Raw genomic sequence first — 19050 nt, forward strand, 5'->3', positions numbered from 1 at the left:
TGGCAGTGATTCTAATGTATTAAACCGTTTCGTGTTACTTTCTAACTGGATTACACCCTGGATTGAAAAGTCTTCCTCGTGGTAGTTATATGTAGTTTCAAACATGAATAAACTTTTTGCTTTCATGATCAAACGTTGACGTAATTTCTTCCTGCTCAGTTTAAGTCAGGCCTAGGAGATGAGGAGGCTACCAGAAGCGCAAGCTGTCGCCCGGCAGGAGCTGAGCATTTCTTTAAGCACCGGTAGCCCATGGTGCCCTCTTGCCCGGAGGAGGCTGGAGCTCCCGGGAGAGGTGCGTGCTGCCAGGGCGCGGGCGCGGGCGCGGGCGCCGGCAGGGCAGGGGCTTCCCCCCGCAGCCCCCGCCAGCCCCTGCCTCCGCTTCCACCCTGCTCTGCTCGGGAGCAAAAATTCAAGTGGAGGCGAAGGCAGGGGTCGGTCCTTTAGATGAGTTTCAACATCGTCATCGTGTTCACTCTTAATTACCATCTTTATTTAACATTAACTTTGGAACTACAGCCTCAGCTAGCAAGTATAATGTGATTATAAAAATATTTTTCTTTATTAAAAAAACTTTTTTGGAAGGACGTATATATATAAATGCTAATGTTAAATCTTTTTAATAAAGTAAAGGTCAATAACAGGTAATAGCCTATTTACCATATCTCAAGGAAATTGACTCACAGGAAATCAAATTAACGTTAATCACTTGCAGCAAATGGTCTTTGATAAATATAACTACTTACTACTTGGGTTAGTGTAGCTAGGCAGGAGGAGGGCTAGCGCTCACTACTACCAGCCCGGGCTAGGCTGGAGCTCGGGCTAGGCTGGAGGCCGGGCTAGGCTGGAGCCTGGGCCAGCTGCGCTCGGAGGAGCCGCCTGCCCGTCACGTTTCCTTTCCAGTCAGCTCTTGAAGCCTTTAGGTGTCGTTTTGGTGGCTGAACGATTATTTGCATGATTCAATTAGCTTGTGGGTCAGCTTTTCTTATCAACAATTCTTCTATCAGGTTATTTTGTAAAATACCTTTGCTCACCCGCTCTCACCCCCAGGACCGCGGCCACACTCTTCTCCCTCTGCATCCCGCGTGCCCTCGTGCACCAGTTACTGCTTCTGCTTTTGTTTATGGAGCAGACACGACTCCTCGATCAGTTTTAGAATTGAACATTGCTTCTTTCACTACAGGTGGTGCATTTAAATAAATAAGTAAATAACTAGACGTGCATTGCAAAGCCTTCATTATCAGTTAACGAGAGTCGGGGCAGATGGGGACCGTGGACTTCCGAAGACTTCTGTGTGCGGAGGACAAAGCACCGAACGATTTGCATTTGCTAATGGAGCTCCACACGCTCCGTGTTTATGCTCCAGCTCAATGGAAACAGTATTTTAAATGTAAAGTGTGTCAGTGGAGGCGTAGGCAGCGTAATGAACACACAGACGTCCCTCATCTTGATCACATCTCTGCTGGCCACAGGCAAGGACCTGTCACACACTGAGGAGGTTCATAGGAAGGCCATCAACAACCTTTGGGCCGCACTTGCATGCCCCGCGCCCGCTGGGCATCATTAGCGTGCTGCTTTACAGCATTAAGGCTTTGGGTCCCTTTGAATTACAAGCGCAATCTGGCCTTTCCTTACATTGGAGAACAGCCACGTGGTTACATGGCAAATAATAAACATCTTATCCTTGAGGCTTGATCACACATCAGAAAGCTTTACTGCCAGCACCAGTATTAGGAGCATGCTGTTGATGGTATTGCGTTTCACCCAGTAGCTACACCCCGAAGGGCCGTCACAGCCTCGCGCAGGACCAGTGACTCGCGCAAAGGTCCCTCCTCTGCGCACGCGCCCCGGTCGGGGGCCGCAGCCCCCCAGCCGTGCGGGACCTCTGCCGCAGCGCCGCGCGCCCGTCCCGGCGTGGGGAGGAGACCCTCGGCCCTCCCGCCCGGGGGACTGCTCGGGCCGCAACCCTGATTCCCCGCGCCCAGGTCTGAGCTGCCGGCGCGTGCGAGCATCACTGCGACCGGAGCCACCGCAGCCCCGTGGCCGCGGCTCCCACCGGCCCTGGGAGGTGCCAGCCCGGAGACCCCACACAGCACAGCGGGAACGGCCGGGGGGATTTGCAGCGGGTCCCAGGAATCGCCGTCTCCTGTGCCCGGCACCGTCCTGACGAAGGCGCTCACCCCTGTCATCGCCGCACCGCGCATCACAGGGCCGTGACCGGTGCGAGGACGTCTGGAGGAGAGACCCCCGGTGCTCCCCTGCGCGCGGCCGGAGCAGCCACTTTTGGGACCGGCCCCGGCTCCATCCGACCCGCTCTGCGCCGGGGCCAGGGGGCCCGCGGCATGGCCGCTGCCCCGAGGAGCCGCCGGTGGCCAGGGTGTCCTGCAGGAGGGGTTGTGAGAAGGCCCGCGGCCAGGGACAAACGGCGCCTGGTGCTCCGGCAGACGCCCGGGTTTGCGACTCGCAGAGCTACGGGAGCAGCCTCTGCAGCCCTCCCGCAGCCCCGTGAAGAAAAGCAAACCTTCGTGTGCCAAAAGCGAAGCAGGTGATGATCTCCTCTCCCGGGCATCCAGACGCCAAGCTCCTGGCTCCCTGCGTATCTGGCCTTGGATGCAACGAGGGATCCTCAGCCCAGGAAGGGAAGAGTCGGGGAGATTGTGACCTTCCGGCACGGCAAAACCCGTGCCCGTGGGCCTGGCTCAGCGGGGGCATCTCTGCTGACGATGCGAACTTGGCGTTAAATGTGCTAGGCTGAACGATGCGGTGTTATCCTGTAGCGATGTCTTTTGCGAAGACCACACGCGAGTCGGATGTAAGATGCTGATGCCAGTATCTGTGCCATGTATTTCCAATGTGATAAAAATAACTCTGAGTAACTGAAGATGTTTCCAGTTTGTGTTAATAAAATACATCTTTTTAAAGAATGGAATTCTTCAAAGATTGGCAAATTTTATTTTATTTCATTAGCTTTAATGTCACTGCCATATGGACTGTGAAGAAAAGTGAACCATTAGATCAGAGGGACTGAGTTATCAGCATGACACAGAAAGCACTGATACAATTGTTAAGGATAAGCCCTGGGAGTGATTTATTGCATGCATTGTATTAGCCACAGAGGAGTTATGATATGCTCCCCATTCCTGTATCATATTAGGATTTTATTAGTCTAATATGACACGGTAATATAATATATGATTAGAATTCCCATCCAGTTATCCTTCCCTTGGTGGCGGAGAGCAGGAGAAGGTTTTGTGCGCAGCAGCTCCCCAGCCGTCGCGCCCACGGTGGGGAGGGGATGCCTGGGACGGCGCGGCCGCTAAATTGTCTCCCGGGCTTTCCAGCCGGGACGTGGGTGCTGCCGGTCTCCTGCGGGCACGCTGGGCAGCCCGGGCAGCCGGTCTGCCACCAAATTTGTTTTCCCCATGCACCTGAAATACAAAGCCGCTCGCTCCTCCCTGCAACGGGTGACAGGGAAGGATGGGGCCGACATTTAAAACCTTTGCTGACAGCCGAGCCGTAGGTGCTGGGCTGCGTCCTAGCCGTACCCGGGAAATCAGCTGTGACGTGCCAGAGCAAGAAATCTGCTGCAGGCACCAGCCCTGCCGAGGTGTCCCGCCGCACCGGTGAAGCCCGTCTCCCCCAGGTTCGGCACGGCGGGAGGAAACATGTGCATAGAGCGGGCTAGTGGGGAGCCAGTGCCGAGAGAAGCGGGCACGAGCTGAGACTGCAGGATGAACACGGGAGGTCTCGGTGTAGCCGCTGATGCCGTGAAATGGCCGCCGACAGGCTCCTGCTGCCCTTGCTAAGGCCACGCGAGTTTTTAGCACGGCCCAAAAGCCCCGGGGTGCTGTCCTCCGCTACACATACACACCGCTCTCTCGGAGGGCAGTGGAGCAGCATCCGAGTCGGTGGGGAAAAACCCGGGGCCGGCTCTGTGCCGTGCCGTGCCGGGCGGGCAGCCGTGGGCTGGTCCCGGTCCGGGGGGGCAGAGCCGCTCGGCCGGGAGCCGCGGGTCGCGGGTCCGGGGCTGTCGCTCCCACAGTCGCCGTCGCCCCTGCCCTGCGCTGTCCCGCTGGACGCCGCGCGGTCTCGGCCAGCAAAGGGACTTTTGGCGACGCCAGCTACGCGGGGCTGGGACGGCCGGCTCCAGCGGGACGCAGCCTCAGCCCCAAGAGCTCCCGCGCCCCGGGGCTTGCAGGGCCCGGCTCTCCCCGCCGCCATCCTCTGCTCGCGGGCAGTAATGGCTGGGTGAAGGCACCGTGTGCCCTGGCGTCGCAGGGGAAGCCGGGGACCCTGCTGCTGGTGTAGCTCAGCCTCTGGCTGCAGGATGCGCTGGCACGACACGCTAATTGCTGTGCCTCGTTACAAGATCCCCCTTGCCCCCACGTCTCTCCCGGCATGACCCTACCCACTGAAAGCTCTACTTTCCCAACGAATCCCGAAGACAAACTTTTCTTCAAAGTTTCCCTGGCGTCCCCCATCCATTTGTCGCCAAATCCCCCGTTTCGCCCGTGAGCAGGCTCTGAAGCAAACGCTGTTTGTAGCCTCATTCTTGCCTCCAGCAGCAGCAGGAGGAAAAAAGTTCAAGCATATCAGAGTGCTACTAGGTGATAAATCCCCAAATCTATATCAAAGCCTATTTGATCATCTCCCTGTCATTGATATAATAAAAAGGATTAATTTATTGGAGACTGCCAAAACTCTCATGTGGCAACAAATTTAAGGATCTTGTTTACACAGGCTAATTAAAACCAATTAATCTCATTCATATCTGCGGCTACTAACGTGGGTGCAGACGTGATGCTCGCGTCGGGGTGCCGTAGGCGCGTACGTGGCGCACGCGGCCATGCCCTGCCTACGACAGCCGCCTCTCCTGGGGCGGGCGGTGGCTCCCCTCGGGGGCGAGGGGACCGCGGGTGTCCCCGAGGAGCACAGCCCTGGGCCAGTGCCTGCCCGGTGGGGAAGGGGCCCTGCTCCTCCTCCTCCTCCTCCTCCTCCTGCCGCCCTGACACGCTCAGCTCTCTGGGGATGGTGCCTGGGAGAAGGGGGGTGCCTGGAGGGGCTCGGGGGTCCCCCCTCGCCGCGGCTCCGAGGCATCTCCGGTGGTGGCTGTTCCCCACCGGAGCGGAGGCCGCCCACCCAGCCGCTCGCCTGGTGAGAGCTCTGCCGAGGCGCTGGTGCCCTTCTCCAGAAGAAGAGCGCAGACCCAAAGGGGAGCAGGCACAGCTGCGTGCGGGCTCCGGCCCCAGCGCGTCCAGCCCTGCCGCCGTCGGGGGGGCGGAGCGGGGCAGACGGCACGCGCTCCGCCGGCACCGGCACGGCTCCCGCGCCGAGGAGCGAGAGCCTGGCACCGGGGCCCGCCCTGCTCTGCCGGCAGCGCCCACGGACGGCACGCTGCCTCCCTCGCCCCTCGCCGCTGGGAGCCCAGGCGAGGCTTCGGGAGAGCGAACGGGGCTGTTGCTCATCGTGCAAGATCACCTATTAGCGCTATCTATTAGGATAATAAAAGGCTGCATTTTTTGTGGTAAAATTCAGCATAAAGAGCACGCATCATTAAATATGGAAATCCAGAATTTTATTAGCAATCTGCTAGATCTGAACTGACGCCAATTAAACAAAAAAGATATCATTTATAAAAAGGCAGAGTTCAAGTTGTATTAAATATGAAATGCAATTTTCTGCTGGTTGTGATTTATTACCGGTGGTACATTGTTCAAAGAAGCATGTTATATTTCAATAGAGAAATATTGTTTATTCATTAATATTTTAAAACTTGCTTATTGCTGTGTATGACTCTCCTGCAGAATGAAACTTATGATTTAAAACATGAATTAATAAACACATTTGAAAGTGTTAGACAATATCATAACCGCTCATTTTTCATTTTACTGAGAGCGTATTAAACTTTTATAATTCCGTGTGTACTATTATTTTCCAAATAAAGGTATGGACTCTAAATTGCTAATTTCAGGTAAAGATGAGAGAAAGCAATAACATATGTTGGGAATCAGTCACTATGTCGCACTAATATGGGCTCGGTACTTTTTTCGTTACATTATTCATAAATCTTCGCTTAGCGCCGCGTCCCCCTAAGAGGGTTCCCGGGCGCCCCGAGCGCTTCTCCCCCGGCAGACGGCAAGGGTGCGCGGTACGCCGGCGCCGCAGGGATGCGTCGCGCTCTTAATGCAAGGAAACGTTTGATAGAGGCTGACATCCTAAATGAGGCCGAAAATATTTTATACAAAACGTGATAAAGCAATAATGATCTCAGAGGCCTCAGGTTATCTTGGTTATTACCTGCACCCACCACTTGAATCAGCAGCATTAAGGGGGCCAGACCCGATACGTAGATACCTCTGAACTCATTAGTCCTGAGTACTTTATATAGACTCACCTATCAGTCGCTTGATTTAAACTAACCTTTTTTGTATCTTAAAATCTCTCCTGCCGCAGCCTCGCTGTATTACCATAACAATAACCAGTATTTCAATTTTAAGAACTCATTTTTCCTCAAATAGAAAGTGCCAATCAATTTAAAGAGCAGGAGATGCACGCTGAAGAAACAGGCAGGGCACGTGCTCCGGTGTCTCGCCCTCCTGCTCCAGGCCCGTTGCGGCCGGGAAGCGTTTTCAACACGGGCGTCTCCTCGCCGGCCACCGCAGCTCGGCCCCGTGGCACGCGCCAGGCGGAGGCGATTTACCTTGTAACCTTTAATCGTGCGGTGCGGGGTGGAAATAATTGAACTGGATGGAAAGCTGACATTTGGAAAGCTTCCCCAACTGCCGGCGGTGAAATGCCAGTAGCGGTGCATCGTGCGTGACTGACGGCAAAGCCCTGCCCCCGCGCTCTCCCCCGGCGAGCGGCAGGGCCGGTGTGCGGTGGCCGGAGGGGTGCGGGAGGGCTCCCCAAGGGCCCCCAGCACCCGGCGGGGGCAGAGGCGACTCCCGGTCGGCTCAGCCGGAGCGGGTTGCTGAGCGGTCCGGCTTCACCCGCTCGCAGCGGCGCCGGCCCGGGTCCGGGGTTTCGTGGGGGGGCCAGGACGCGTGTCGGCGGTGGAGGGAGCGCGGGGGGCTGTGATGGGGGCCAGACGCCCCGTGTGCTCTGCCCCTCGCCTGATTGACGGTGGGGTGGAGGAGAGCGGCTGTTTGCACGATGGCAGCCCTCACACCTGACAGTTAATGTAAATTAACTATTCGCTTCTTCGTTGGGCAAAGTGATTCGGCAAACCTTATTACTCCAAGCCAGTCAATTAATTAAAGTTCAGCGCTTAATCAAGTTCCAGTGGTCATACACGGGGCACAGGGATTTCTCTCTCCCGAGCGCCATGCTCAGAGGTTAAATGAGAAGCACACGGAAAGGGCAGCGGGGCTGAGCCAGCCGCACGCCGTGCCCGGCACTCCGCTGCCCGATTCCTCCCCAAACGAGCCACCGCCTCACGCCCGCTGGACCCGAGGCACCGCGCGTGAGCTGGGCCCCCCGGCAGCGCCGGGGCACCCGGCCGGCTCACAGGTGAGCTCCGGATCGGCGGCTTCGCCCTGCCGAGTCCGGCTGCCCGCGGCGCCGGGGCGGCGCTGGGAGGGGAGGGGTGCGCTGCCGGGCGCCGCGGGGGTGCGGGGGGAGCCCCTCGGCAGCCCAGCTCCCCGCCGGAGGGGCACGAAGGAGGGTTCATTGGAAACCCGTCTGCTCCCCACCGCGTCTTGGCAGACGAAGAGCCGCAGTGAGGCCTGCTGCTGGTGAGCAGAAAGGGCTGTGGGATGGGGAGGGCCGGGCTCTGCGGGGCACAAAACCAGAGAGGACGGGGCTGGCGGGCGGGGGCTGCCCGAGGTGCAGAAAGGAGGGGATGCAGCGCTGGTACTGCAGGCCCCTAACGGAAAAATGTCTTTCAAATAGGCCTGACCGTGTGTTTTAGTAACTCTCCAGACCATCCATAACTGGGAAGGAGATGCTGTCCAGCGCACTCGGGCAGCAGATTCAATTAGGTTTCTCTCTCCCCAGAACGTGGCACGAGAAGCAATCTCTCTTTTTTGAAGAATGTAATAACAGAGTGCAATGGAAATGCGTCAAAGAGACTCAGAGAACAGGATCCCTGCCTTAAATCTTGAAAAGCAGTCAAGAAAAATATGTTGTTTACCTGAATTTGTTTTTCATAAGGTGTCCCAGTGGATTAATAAACTAACCTTTCCTCTGCGAACACCTGGTCCTACACGCCATCAATAATGCAAGCTTCACCTACTGCATTAATACACACTTAGTGCCGAGAGGCAAATTGCAGAAACCTAAACGAAAGTTACCAGAAAGACGGTACTCATGGCAAGGCGGTCACCCGGGCCCCCGCCCGTCCGTGGGTTCGTCCAGCTCCAGAGACAGGAGCGCTGGATTCGGCCCCCTCGGCCCGACCTCACGGCCGTGCCGCCGTGCCCGCTGCCCAGCGCTGCCACAAACACCAGTTATAAAGGACTGGAAGGACATTGCAGCTGCAAAATATATCCATAGCAAGTAATTAAGGCGGGATAACGTGTTTCTTTACAAGCTCTTTCATCCTTCTTTGCAGCTCGTAATTCAATGGTGAAGCACCAAGCGTGCTGGGGCCGGCCACGAGCAAGGACAGCGGAAACAGAACCTCAGGTTCAGACGTTGGCAAATGGTGGCAACAGCCCGTGCAGCAGTGTCGTGGGGCGCTGGGTTCACAGCGAGCTTGTGGTGGAGAGAAGAGCCCGCCTCTGCGCCGTGCAGAGATGTCTCCCCAGCAGGCCGCCGTGCGGAGCCCGGGGCGGGTGCCCGGGCTGGCAGTGCAGGCTGCTGGCTCCTGCTCGTGCCCCCCTTCTGGGCGACGGGCCCGGCTGTTTCTGGGGTGCCAACACCCGGGAGGGGGACCCGGCCAACCCCGCGCCTTCCAGCGAGGCCTCGGGTGCTGCCTCTCGCCTCGCGTCCCAGACGTGGCCCCGACCGGGAGGCCGGGGCTTCCCAGCCTGGCGGGGCTGGGGCAGGGCCGTCCCCCAGGACCAGGGGAGCTCCCACCCAGCCCCGGCGCCGCCCGGCCTTCACGGGGTGCGCGGGGGGACCGTTACAGAGCGAGGTGCCCCGACCGCCGCACGCTCCCACTGAGTGAGTCTGTAGGCTCGAGCCTGGCATCCCTTAATTGATTGATAGGCTAGGACTGTCAGCGCTTAAAGAGATAATTCAATTTATAAAATCCTATTAAGTGGTGAAAGATTTTTTGATTGTTGAATTGTTTCCTATGTTATGCAAGTCATTTTGGTCCCTCTCACTTGGAAATCCGCTTCCCATTTGCGAGAGGGCTGGCAACGGAGCGGGCCCTCACCGCCGGCTGGTGCTCAGCCGCTCAGAGCACGGCAAGCAGGGACCCGGGCAGTGAGGGCGCAGGAGGTGCCCCAAGCCTGCGGCTTCCCAGGGTCCGGTGGTGTCCCCCAGCGCCCCAGCACGCGGGCCCGTCCCTGTGGCTTCGCCGTGCCTCTCCTCTCGGGCACGGGCAGGGGCGCCGGCAGCAACCCCACCCGGCACCCCAAACCGCCCCTCTGCCGCGGGCGTTGCCGCGCCGAGCGGCACCACGGCCCGCGCGGCTCCCGGCGGGCGTGCCGGCGTCGGGGCACCCGCACGGCCCCGGCCTCCCCGGGGGACCCCTGGACGCAGAGCCCGGGCGCGGGTAGGAGGCCCCGGGGTCGCCGTGTGGCGGCCGAACTTTCTTCTCTATTTTCAGCGAGCGCTCTTTGTTTCCATCCGCCGCCCCCACGCTGATGCAAACTCCCCTCTTCGGTTTGTTTCCATAGAAATCCTCAGCTGTAAATCCTTAAGTAACTTTTTTTTATTTATAGTGTGCTATTAATGTCCTTTCAAGCCGAGGACTCCAGGAAATGAAATAATAGAAAAGGCACCACTTTGAAATGCATCCAGGCATTTATTGTTAGTAAGTGAAAAAGTAACATGAGCATTTAAAGAAAATATTGGCAGATAAATTGGGTTTTAAAGAAAATATAATTGGATATAATTTCTGCTTCATTCAGATATTTATTGTTTTATTGACTTATTTTCTTTTATTTATAATAAGAAGCTTAAGCCGAAATTTAATTTTGTTGATATAAATATACGTTTTCATAGAAAATTTGGCATTTAAAAATGTTATCTAAGACATTACTGGCTTTGATAAAAGCACACAGCTTTTGCGAGGGTTTGTTTTAAATAATTCCGATCTCAGTAAATATGAAGTAGTGTATATAATCATCATTATCATAACAATTAGCATTATTCTAATTAATGGGCAGGGCTAATGGCAACGCATCCACGTGGAAAATCAGTGCTTTCTGCATATTTGAGTTCTTCCCACCGTTTTTGCTGAGATCTACGAATCTGAGCTTCTCCTTAGGAAAAGCCCCACCCCGAGCAGCGGGCTGCCCAGCCTCCGTCCCTTTTGGGGTGACGATGAAGCCTTTTCCCTGCGGTGGGCTGGGGAGCGAGGCCTCATTTCCTTAGCAGCCAGCCAGACCGAATCGGCAGCACCATCGCAGGCAGACGCTTTCCATTAATCTCCATGGAGAGGGCCAGCCATCGGGAGATGTCACCAGGAGGCTGCGGTGCCACCGCTGGGACGCAATCCCCGGGCCCGGGTGGCCGGGAGCGTGTGGCAGCCGCCCCACAGAGCAGCGCTGGGCTCCGGCAGCGCCCGGCGAGCCTGCCCGCCCGGCCCGGCCGGCCAAGCGAGGGGTCTGCGCGACGAGGAAGGTGTTGCTTCTAACACGGGGGTGTCGAGGGACCCGCGGAGCAGCTCGGAGCCGGGGGGGCTCAGCTGTTGGGGTCCCCCTTTTCTGCTGCCAGGCGGGTGACAACACGTCCCCGGCGCTTTCAGGCATTGCCGCAACTCTCCTGCAGGTCTGTAATTCTGACCTGCCGGGGCCTCCCAGCAGCGCAGCCTCTGCCCGAGCCACGCGTGCCGCGAGCCGCCCGGGCCAGACTGGCTGGACGCGTCCCCTGTTCTCCCTCTCCGTGTTTCAGCCGGGCGCTGGCGCGGCGTCTCCCTCCGGCCGGCGATGCCCTCGCCGGGGTGGCGGTGCCCGAGCACCACGGCACGCTCTTCCGCGCGGCAAACAGAGCTGTTTCCGTGGCAACGGGTTTTCCAAACTCTCCTCTGACAACGAGCTCCTCATGCCGCGCGCTGGCCCACGCCGATGGGACGCGGGGCTCCCCTGCTCCGCTCCCCAGGAGCCGCGGCAGCATGGGGACACCGGCGCTTGCCAGAGCTGCTGCCCCGCCACTGCCGCTCTGCTGCTCCCGGGCTGGCCCCTCCCGGTACGCGGAGGACTCGCTGTTTTTTGGGGTGTCGTGAGCTCTCCTGTCCCTTGGGACACAGCAGCGTGACGCCCCGGTGAGCGAGGGGCCGTGTTTGTCCTGGGGGCTCCCGAAGGCGGCAGGGAGAGCTCGAGCCCCTTCCCCTGCCCTCTCCAGCCCCTCCGACCGGACGACCAGGCACCGTGCCAGCATGGGGGACCTTTTCACCACGTGAGCGCTCGGTCATTAGGACCAAGAACAGCCCGACTCCTAACAGGGATGCTGCCAAACGACCTCCAGATGGTAATGGCTTTTGGATTCAAACCAGCGCTCCAGAGGTGAAAGGCTGCGTGGTCCATTACCAACCCCCTGAGTCACCCGGTCCCCCTGAAATATGTCATGCACACTTCAAACCTTTCCGTTTTTATAGGCAGATTTAACTGCTGCACATAACAGCTTATATCAACAACACGCGAAAAAATGTCCTACGAAGAACAGGCCTGAAACGGTAAATATTTAACAGGTCCTTTCTGTCCTTTCCTTATAAGTATTAAAATAATTAGTTTAACAAAGAGGACTTTGTTCCCCTGTGTTTGAGCCACGACGGTGTCTGGCGCAACAGTACAGCTGTAATTCAGTCTCGGGGTTTTGCTGGCATTTATACATGCTGCTTTGAGCTGCTTTCCCAGTTTATAGTGTCAGCAGAACATCTTGATTGAATTACAGCCTTGTATTCAGTTAGGAGCCATGTATTATTCTAGATGCAGTTGAGTTGTAGGTATCATTCTAGACGCAGTTGAGTTGTAGGTATCTGTCGTTGCTTATTTGGGGAGACAGACCCTCAGGAAAATCAGGAGACCAGATGTGGGACAGGCGCTCCCGGCCCTGGTGCCGCACGGCAGAGAGCCCAGCGTGCCTGCCTTGCCCACCGCGGCTTCAGGCAGGCGGGAGGGCGGCAGCTCACCCCGCGCCCCGCATCCACGCGGGACCAGCGCCCGGCACGTGGTGGCACAGCCCGGTGTCCTTTCCTCCTACCGCCGGTCCCAGCCCCCTAAATCTGCCTGCTCAGGGCAGGCTTTGAAAACAAGCGTCAAACAACAGGTTTCTTACCAGCCTGTTGTGCGCATTTATTTTCCTCCGGCCAGCCTGGAGTTCAGGCCCTGCCAGGCTGTGTGCCGGAGCCACAGCAGCGCGTGCAAAGGGGGTTCGGTGGGCGAGCCCAGCTGTGCCCCCACGCAGCAGCACCCGCCCGCGGCAGACCCCTGCGGGACCTGCGGCGGGCACGGGATCCGTCCTGGAGAGTCCCCGGCGAACCCCCAGTCTCAGCCCCTTACTCTGTTCCGAGAGGCAAGAGGAAATGCTGTTCTGCCGCGCCATTGGCACGCACTGCCGGAGGCTGCCTCTGAAAGAAAGAGAGCCACATCAGTTCAGCTCATCTCTTAAGTCGATTAAAACTAAAACCAGGCTCTGGAAAACAGGATGGGAGGGACGAGGCATCGGGGAGGGGGCCGGGGTGTGCCCGTGGGAGGGATGGCAGCACCAGCCCCTGGGGACAGCACGGACGGCGCGGTGCCCGACGCGCGGGAGGGCGGCGGAGGGGATGGAGCTGTGCCGAGCGTCATGGGCAGCACCGAGGCTGCGGGGAGCGGCCGGCGGCCTCCGCGCAGGCTGCAAGGGGCTGTTGGCGTTCACGAGCTCAAGGGTGGAGGGTTTCCCCCCGCGTCTGGCACGTCCCACCTAACCCACTGGGTGCCCTGAGCAGGGACTGCCCGGGGCATGCGGCTGCAGGTAGGGTACGTGCCTCGCTGCCCTTGACCACAGCAATTTTTGGGAGCGCTGTGGCTCCTCCCTTGAGAAGGGCAGCAGAAGGGCAGCGGTGAGGCCACGGGCTGTGCTACCTGTGCAGGAGGGAAGCGCGCGTGGGTGGGGAGAAGCGCAGCTCCCATGCAAGGGAAGTCCCAAGGGCCGCTGGGCGCTGGCGCCGCTTCCTGCCTTTGTCCGCAGCCACGCGCGCGCCCCAGGATGCAGCGGCCCTCGTCAGCCATTGTCGTAGGAATGCCCTTCCCCTAATTTGTCTTATTAATCGGAGACAGGTCACTGATCAGTCATCGTGAGAGCTGGAATAATTGTAGACTCAAAATAGCACAGATTTAAATGTTTCAGACGATAATACTCATGCTAGCGTAGCAGCAGGACCGGGTGCTCAGCAAGCCGCTTCCCGGGAATGCCGTGCAGGAAGGAGAGGAAGCCGTCAAGTGAGGCAAGCCCACGTTTCCAGCTGGGGTGGGGGTCCCCCACGCTTCGCAGGGACCCGTGCGGGACACGCGGGTGGGCGGCGTAAGGGCCCCAAGCCCCGGGAGGAGAGCTGCCGACGCAGGCTCTCGGGGACGCCCTGCCTGAGCAGGTCCCGCCCGGGCAGTGGCTCCGCGGGCTCCCGGCTCCTTTTATTTCCACCCGTGCCAGCGCCTCTGCCCTCGCCACGGGAGCCCGCATTAGCTCTGCCTCCGTAATGGGTTTCCTCTCTCATCTGCAGTGCCAACATTTCCAGTAGGATCTATATCTTTCCATAGGCAGTTTGTTTCATCACAGTAACATAATAATGTGCTGAGAAGAGCTCATAGTTGTGAATTAATGTTTAAAAGCTCTCACTTTTGGGTTGTTGAAATGAATGTTAATTTGACAAATGGCAGTCATTGGGATTGAGACGGCATTAACATGGAAATAAGAGTTAACCTCCAGCAGGGCAGATACAAGGTGAGATGAGCAGCCGCTGCAGAAGCTGTAGTTTTTCACCTGATGCTCATACTGTAAATACTGCCAGTGTCCTATCTATTTATAGAACTGTAATTTAAAGGCTAGTTCAGGAAAATCTGAATGACATCTCCTTAAGAGAAGCAATCGTAGGGTATCTTGGAATATGTCAGGCAGCTCTCTTGCTTTCTCTCTCAAAAATACTCATACGTCCACTAAATCAATTTGCCTTTCTCTTGTAACTGCATTTGCGGGGCCATTCTTTTCCATTTTCTGTCACTGTCATACGCTAATTCATGTCACTCTGCGGCGTGGGAGGGCCCAGCCGCCAGCTCCGCCGCACCGACGCTGGCACGGCTCGCCTCGGCCCTCCTGGAGGTGCAACCCGCTGCCGGGCTGGCGGGGGTCCGGGAGCTCTCAGGCTTCAGCCGGGGCTGGGGGTCCCACCCCGGAGCGAATGCCGGCCCCCAGGAGCGACTCCTCCCACGGACGCTGCTCTGCTCCTCCGGGTCCGGGAAGTGGATCTCTGCAAAAGCTGGCTACGTACAGCAGTGCACCTTCAGCTGCGTCTTCTGTGGCGTTCTCCCTAAGGATTTCCACAAACTGGGTTTTTATTGACCCTGTTTCCATGCTTTTTCCTCTAGTTCTCACTTAGGAGGAAGGAGACTTTTCAAACAGGAGAAAAATGCAATGCCAAACCCCAGATCTAGATCCACAAAATTTGGAACAAAAAGCATCTTGAACGACACTATTTTTCTGACAAAACCTTCATTTTGGAATAAGCCATTTTCACTGAAAACATAATGCAAAAGCAAATGTTTGGCTACTCTACAAATGAATTGTTTCACTCGAGCGGCACACAGTGCCGTGCCTGGCTCGCAGCCCGTGCGCGAGTGCCCGTCCCAGGTCCCCGGCACGGGAGGCACTGGAGCTGCTGCGCACCGGGCGCAGCACCGGGGGTGCGCGCCGCAGTCCCTGCCGCCTCTCGCCCCTTGGCAGCTCTGCTGAGGGGCTTTCCAATAATTTCTAGCTTTATGTCTGTCTTGCAACAAAAAAACAGCAGCAAAAACCTCCACCCAAAGTTTTCCTTTTGAGTTTTGACACCAGGCTCTTCTCTCCTCAGTTTTTCTTCTCTTTGGCCAGGAGATCTCATCCTCCATGGCAGACGTCGCAGCCTCCTTCCCCCGGCCAGGGCTCGGACACAGCGCAGCCGCTCCCACGCCGCTGCCTTCGCCGTGGCCCGCAGCCGCCCGAGCCGCGCCGGGGAGGAGGGCTCCCTGTCCCGGGGCTGCCGCGCCGGCTCCGGCTCCAGAGCCTGCGGGGCCGCGTGAGCAGGAGCGGATGCTGCCGCGATCGGGCCCCTTTCCGTGCGGGGGTCCGGAGCTGCCCCCCTCCCTGGCTCTCTAGACCGGCACTGGCAGAAGGGAGCGGTATGTTTGCTGTGAGCAGCAGTAGCAGGACCGGGAGCTGCACCACGTAACCCCTCCTGCTGCAGAGAAGCGCCGGCACTACAGAGGGGACACAGGGGGAAGGAGGTGCCCGCTGCCTTGGGGAGATTTTGCTGCACGTGACCGAAGTGAGCGCTTGGCCCTGTCTCCAGAAAGCGCCCGTCCCCAGCGCCGGTGCTTGGTGTTCGTGTACGTCCGTGTCCTTACTCTTCAGCCTGCATTCGTGTGTGTCTAGCGTTTCAAACCAAGATACTGCCAAGCCCTACATCCTGGGAATAATTAGAGCAGAAAATCCAGGGAAAAAATTCTGAGCTTAGGGCACTGGCTCTTGAGCGAAATTACCCCCCAGCCACCTTCTAACGGGACACGTACCTGAGCCACTGCAGCGTGAATGTGTTTGACTTGCTAGGCAAGCTGACCCCTTTAAACAGGGCTCCGAAAAGCCACCCATGTGTTGACTGTCTTCCAGGAGGCAACATTTAATTTGTCCCTAAACAAACAAGAAAAGAGCTCCCCATCCATTCTCTCCACCTCTGGTTTTTGCAGCCATTGTTTTTTAAAAGCGAGGTGGAGAAGAGTCTGTGAACCAGACCATCTCGGCCCCTAAACAGCCGCTTTTTTTTGCAAATTGTTTAATGTTTTGAAACGTTCCTTACGTCTCCAGACATAAATATTCGGACTTGCAGCTGGGAAACTTCCTTCCAAGTTGTTTTGTTTGTCAGGTTCAAGTACAAATTTTCAGTCGAAAACCTTCTTTCCTTGACTCTTAACAGTTACTGGCCAACAAAGGAAAAAGAGGAAAAGGGAGTGAATTACATGACCTGTCTCTTTTTGTTTATTAAGAACTTCTTTCCAGCGTCTGATTCTTACGGAAATATGGTTTCAATTTTCTCTTTGAATTGTGGATCAAGAAATGTTGCCAATACATATATTTCTCTGTCATAATTTCATTTAATCTGGAGTCTGTAGATGGCTTGAGAGCCATGCCTCCTCACTGGGTTATTACCCCGCGCGCCTGTTGTCACGTTAGTTTTCAATTGGAAGCGCGTTCGTTCCGGAAAGAGGCGCCGGCGCCGGCTCATTAGCGGGGCGGCCGGGGGCGGGCACTGGCTCGTTAGCGGGGCAGCACTGGGGCGGGTGCCGGCCCCGCGCTGGGGGGACGCCGGGCGCTGGGCCTCCCCCCGGCACCTTCCCCCGGCCCCGGGCTCCGGGGCGGAGGGCTTGCCGCTGCTCCAGGCCCCTTCCTCTGCGGGACCTGGCTTCCGGACCCGGCGGAGGAGCACGGGCACCGGCAGGTCGAGGACCCACCCAAACCGGCTGCGGGGCGTGGGCGACGCCCGGGGGGCGAGAGCCGGCTGGGAGAATCGCTGCTGGGCTGCTGCCGGCCGCGGCTCTGGAGAGCCCTTGGCGAGTACCTGACTGCGGGTCCTGGGTGCGACGCTGGGCTGCAGGGCCCGCGGTTCCTGCTGCCGCTGCCCGGGTCGCTGTTGCGATGGGCTCCCCGTGTGCCCTGGGATTTGCCTCCGTGCGATGGGTAAGCGCAGCTGCCTCCGAGGGGGCCGTTTGGCCACACGTCCATCGTCAGTCCCGACGTGAACCTGACGGTCTCTCGCTGTTTTCTGATCGTGCATGACACACAGGAATTCCTCTGCGAAGGTGTGAATGGCCTCGCAGAGACACATCTCTAGTTGAAGATATGGCAATTTTGAGTTTATCCAGACCGGGGCTTTTTTAAGAAGTTTGATGAAAAAGCGTAATTTTAAAAGGTGACCGGCGTTCCTTCGCTCGCTGGGATCACGCCGTCCCGCTGGGTGCTTCGGAGCGAATCCGGTCCATGAGGCGATTTCACCCACCTCGCCGAGGGCGAGCACCCTGCAGCAGCGCGCTCCCCGGCAAGAGGAGGGGAGCCCTTCTAGCCTGGCCATGGCTGCGACACCACCTGCGTAACCCAAACACAAATGGCAACAGCGGCTACAGCTCGGACAATTTCTGCCCTCTGTTATTATGACTTCTCTTGCAGCATTACAGTTTCTCAAGGTATTGCTCTGGCCAAGCACTTCTCCTGCGTTGCGAAATGGCACACTCCCTTGCAGTTAGTGGTGGCTATTTCAGACTTTCAAAGGATTAACTTTTCCCATCTAAATGAGAAGAAAAGGGAAGAAATGACTCACAGCCTCTCCCCATCCCCTGAAAAGAGCTTTTTCTGATGGAACTGGAATGCTGGAAATAATCCAGAGGAATTCAGAAAATGAACCTGTCAGAAGAATATTTTAATAACCCCCCTTTTTCAGCCGCAGTATCAACAACTCACGCTCCTCCCTTGTCATCTGAAGGAAGCCCGAGCAGCCATCAGAGAACAAAGCCAGTGGAGGGGCTGGACCCCGTAGCGCTGCGGAGCTTTCCCGGGGAGTAGCTGTGCCTCTGTCGCTTCCCCTCAAGCACCCAGAGGTTACAACGCGGCGCGTCGTGCTGCTGAGCTGCACGTGGGGCTTTGACCGCGGACTTCATGAGGGACTTTGCAGAGGCCGCACCAGGCGCTGCTGCATCCTCCCGGTGCGTGCGGAAGGTGGGGGGACACAAGCGGGCTTCCCCGGGTGAAGTTACAGAGGGGTGAACCGTGCTGGGTTCACCTGGGTCTGACGCTGCTCCCTCCTCGACGGTGCTCCAGGTGTCTGCACGCGCCGGCAGGGCTAGGGCAGGTCTAACCCCCGGTAGGTCTCGTATCCAGATGTGTGGGATCCAGATGTGTGGGATCTCGTATCCAGATGCGTGGGGTCTGTAGTGGGATCCCAGGGAGAAGAGCCAGCAGCCATGGGTAACGGCCACGGCTTCCCGGCCCCCTGTCCGCCACGTCGCTGGCAGTATTGATACTGCCCAAACGCTGGTGTCTAGAGAAGGGGCCGGTCTTGCAACAGCTCTGGGAAACGGCTGAGGTGGCTCCGCTGGCCACAGTGGCCCTCAGCAAACCACCCGCACCTCCCTGCTGCGGGGCCTGCAGGACTTTCCCCGCCGGGAGCGACGGCCTGGCCGTGGAGCCGGGGCCCCCGGCGCCGGGCAGCACCCGCACCAGCACCAGAGCTGCCGCCGGCGATGAGGCTCTCGACGGCAGGCGGGTGTCCGGGTGTGCTGTGAGGTGGGGCGAGAGCAGGACTGGTACGTGAGCAGCGTGCATTAAAGCTGCTCCCTTCGTGTTACTTCTTAGCGAATTCTCTCCCACCTCATCCCATTTCTCACGTGCTGCCTGTGCAAAGGTGGTTCTCTTTATAAAGCTGTCTTTCTCATTGTCCACATTGCTTTTAAGTAACTGACACTCACATTTTAAAGAGAAACCAGCAAAGGCTGCATTAGATGAAATGTATAATGTGGCAGCAATTTGCAAAGCATGGCTTCTAAAATAGACCTTTCTATCTGCAGAGATTCAAAGATCCCAAAGAAATCCAGGCAGCAGAACTGCTGGAAGAGGGGCTAGCTGACGGTGGGCAGTAAATCAGCCGTGCATGTGCAGTGTAACGTGGGAGCAAGCAAATATTTGGGTCACATGAAGAAGCGACACATCAGAGAACAAGAAAAGTAA

General features: G+C 57.5%; 1 protein-coding gene across 2 annotated transcripts in view; it reads left to right on the forward strand.

Annotated features, from left to right (window-relative positions):
* Positions 1-307, forward strand: part of PBX3 (PBX homeobox 3) — a 115738-nt gene extending 115431 nt beyond the window's left edge. Inside the window, exon 9 of one of the 2 annotated variants that reach the window (XM_075519851.1) lies at positions 1-307. This exon is cut by the window's left edge and continues 1445 nt beyond it. The gene's annotated coding sequence lies outside the window, so the exon portion shown is untranslated. The other variant, XM_075519852.1, reaches the window with a different exon arrangement.
* Positions 308-19050: the final 18743 nt, after the last annotated feature.

Source organism: Mycteria americana, chromosome 17, assembly GCF_035582795.1.
Source record: "Mycteria americana isolate JAX WOST 10 ecotype Jacksonville Zoo and Gardens chromosome 17, USCA_MyAme_1.0, whole genome shotgun sequence".
Taxonomy (NCBI): domain Eukaryota; kingdom Metazoa; phylum Chordata; class Aves; order Ciconiiformes; family Ciconiidae; genus Mycteria; species Mycteria americana.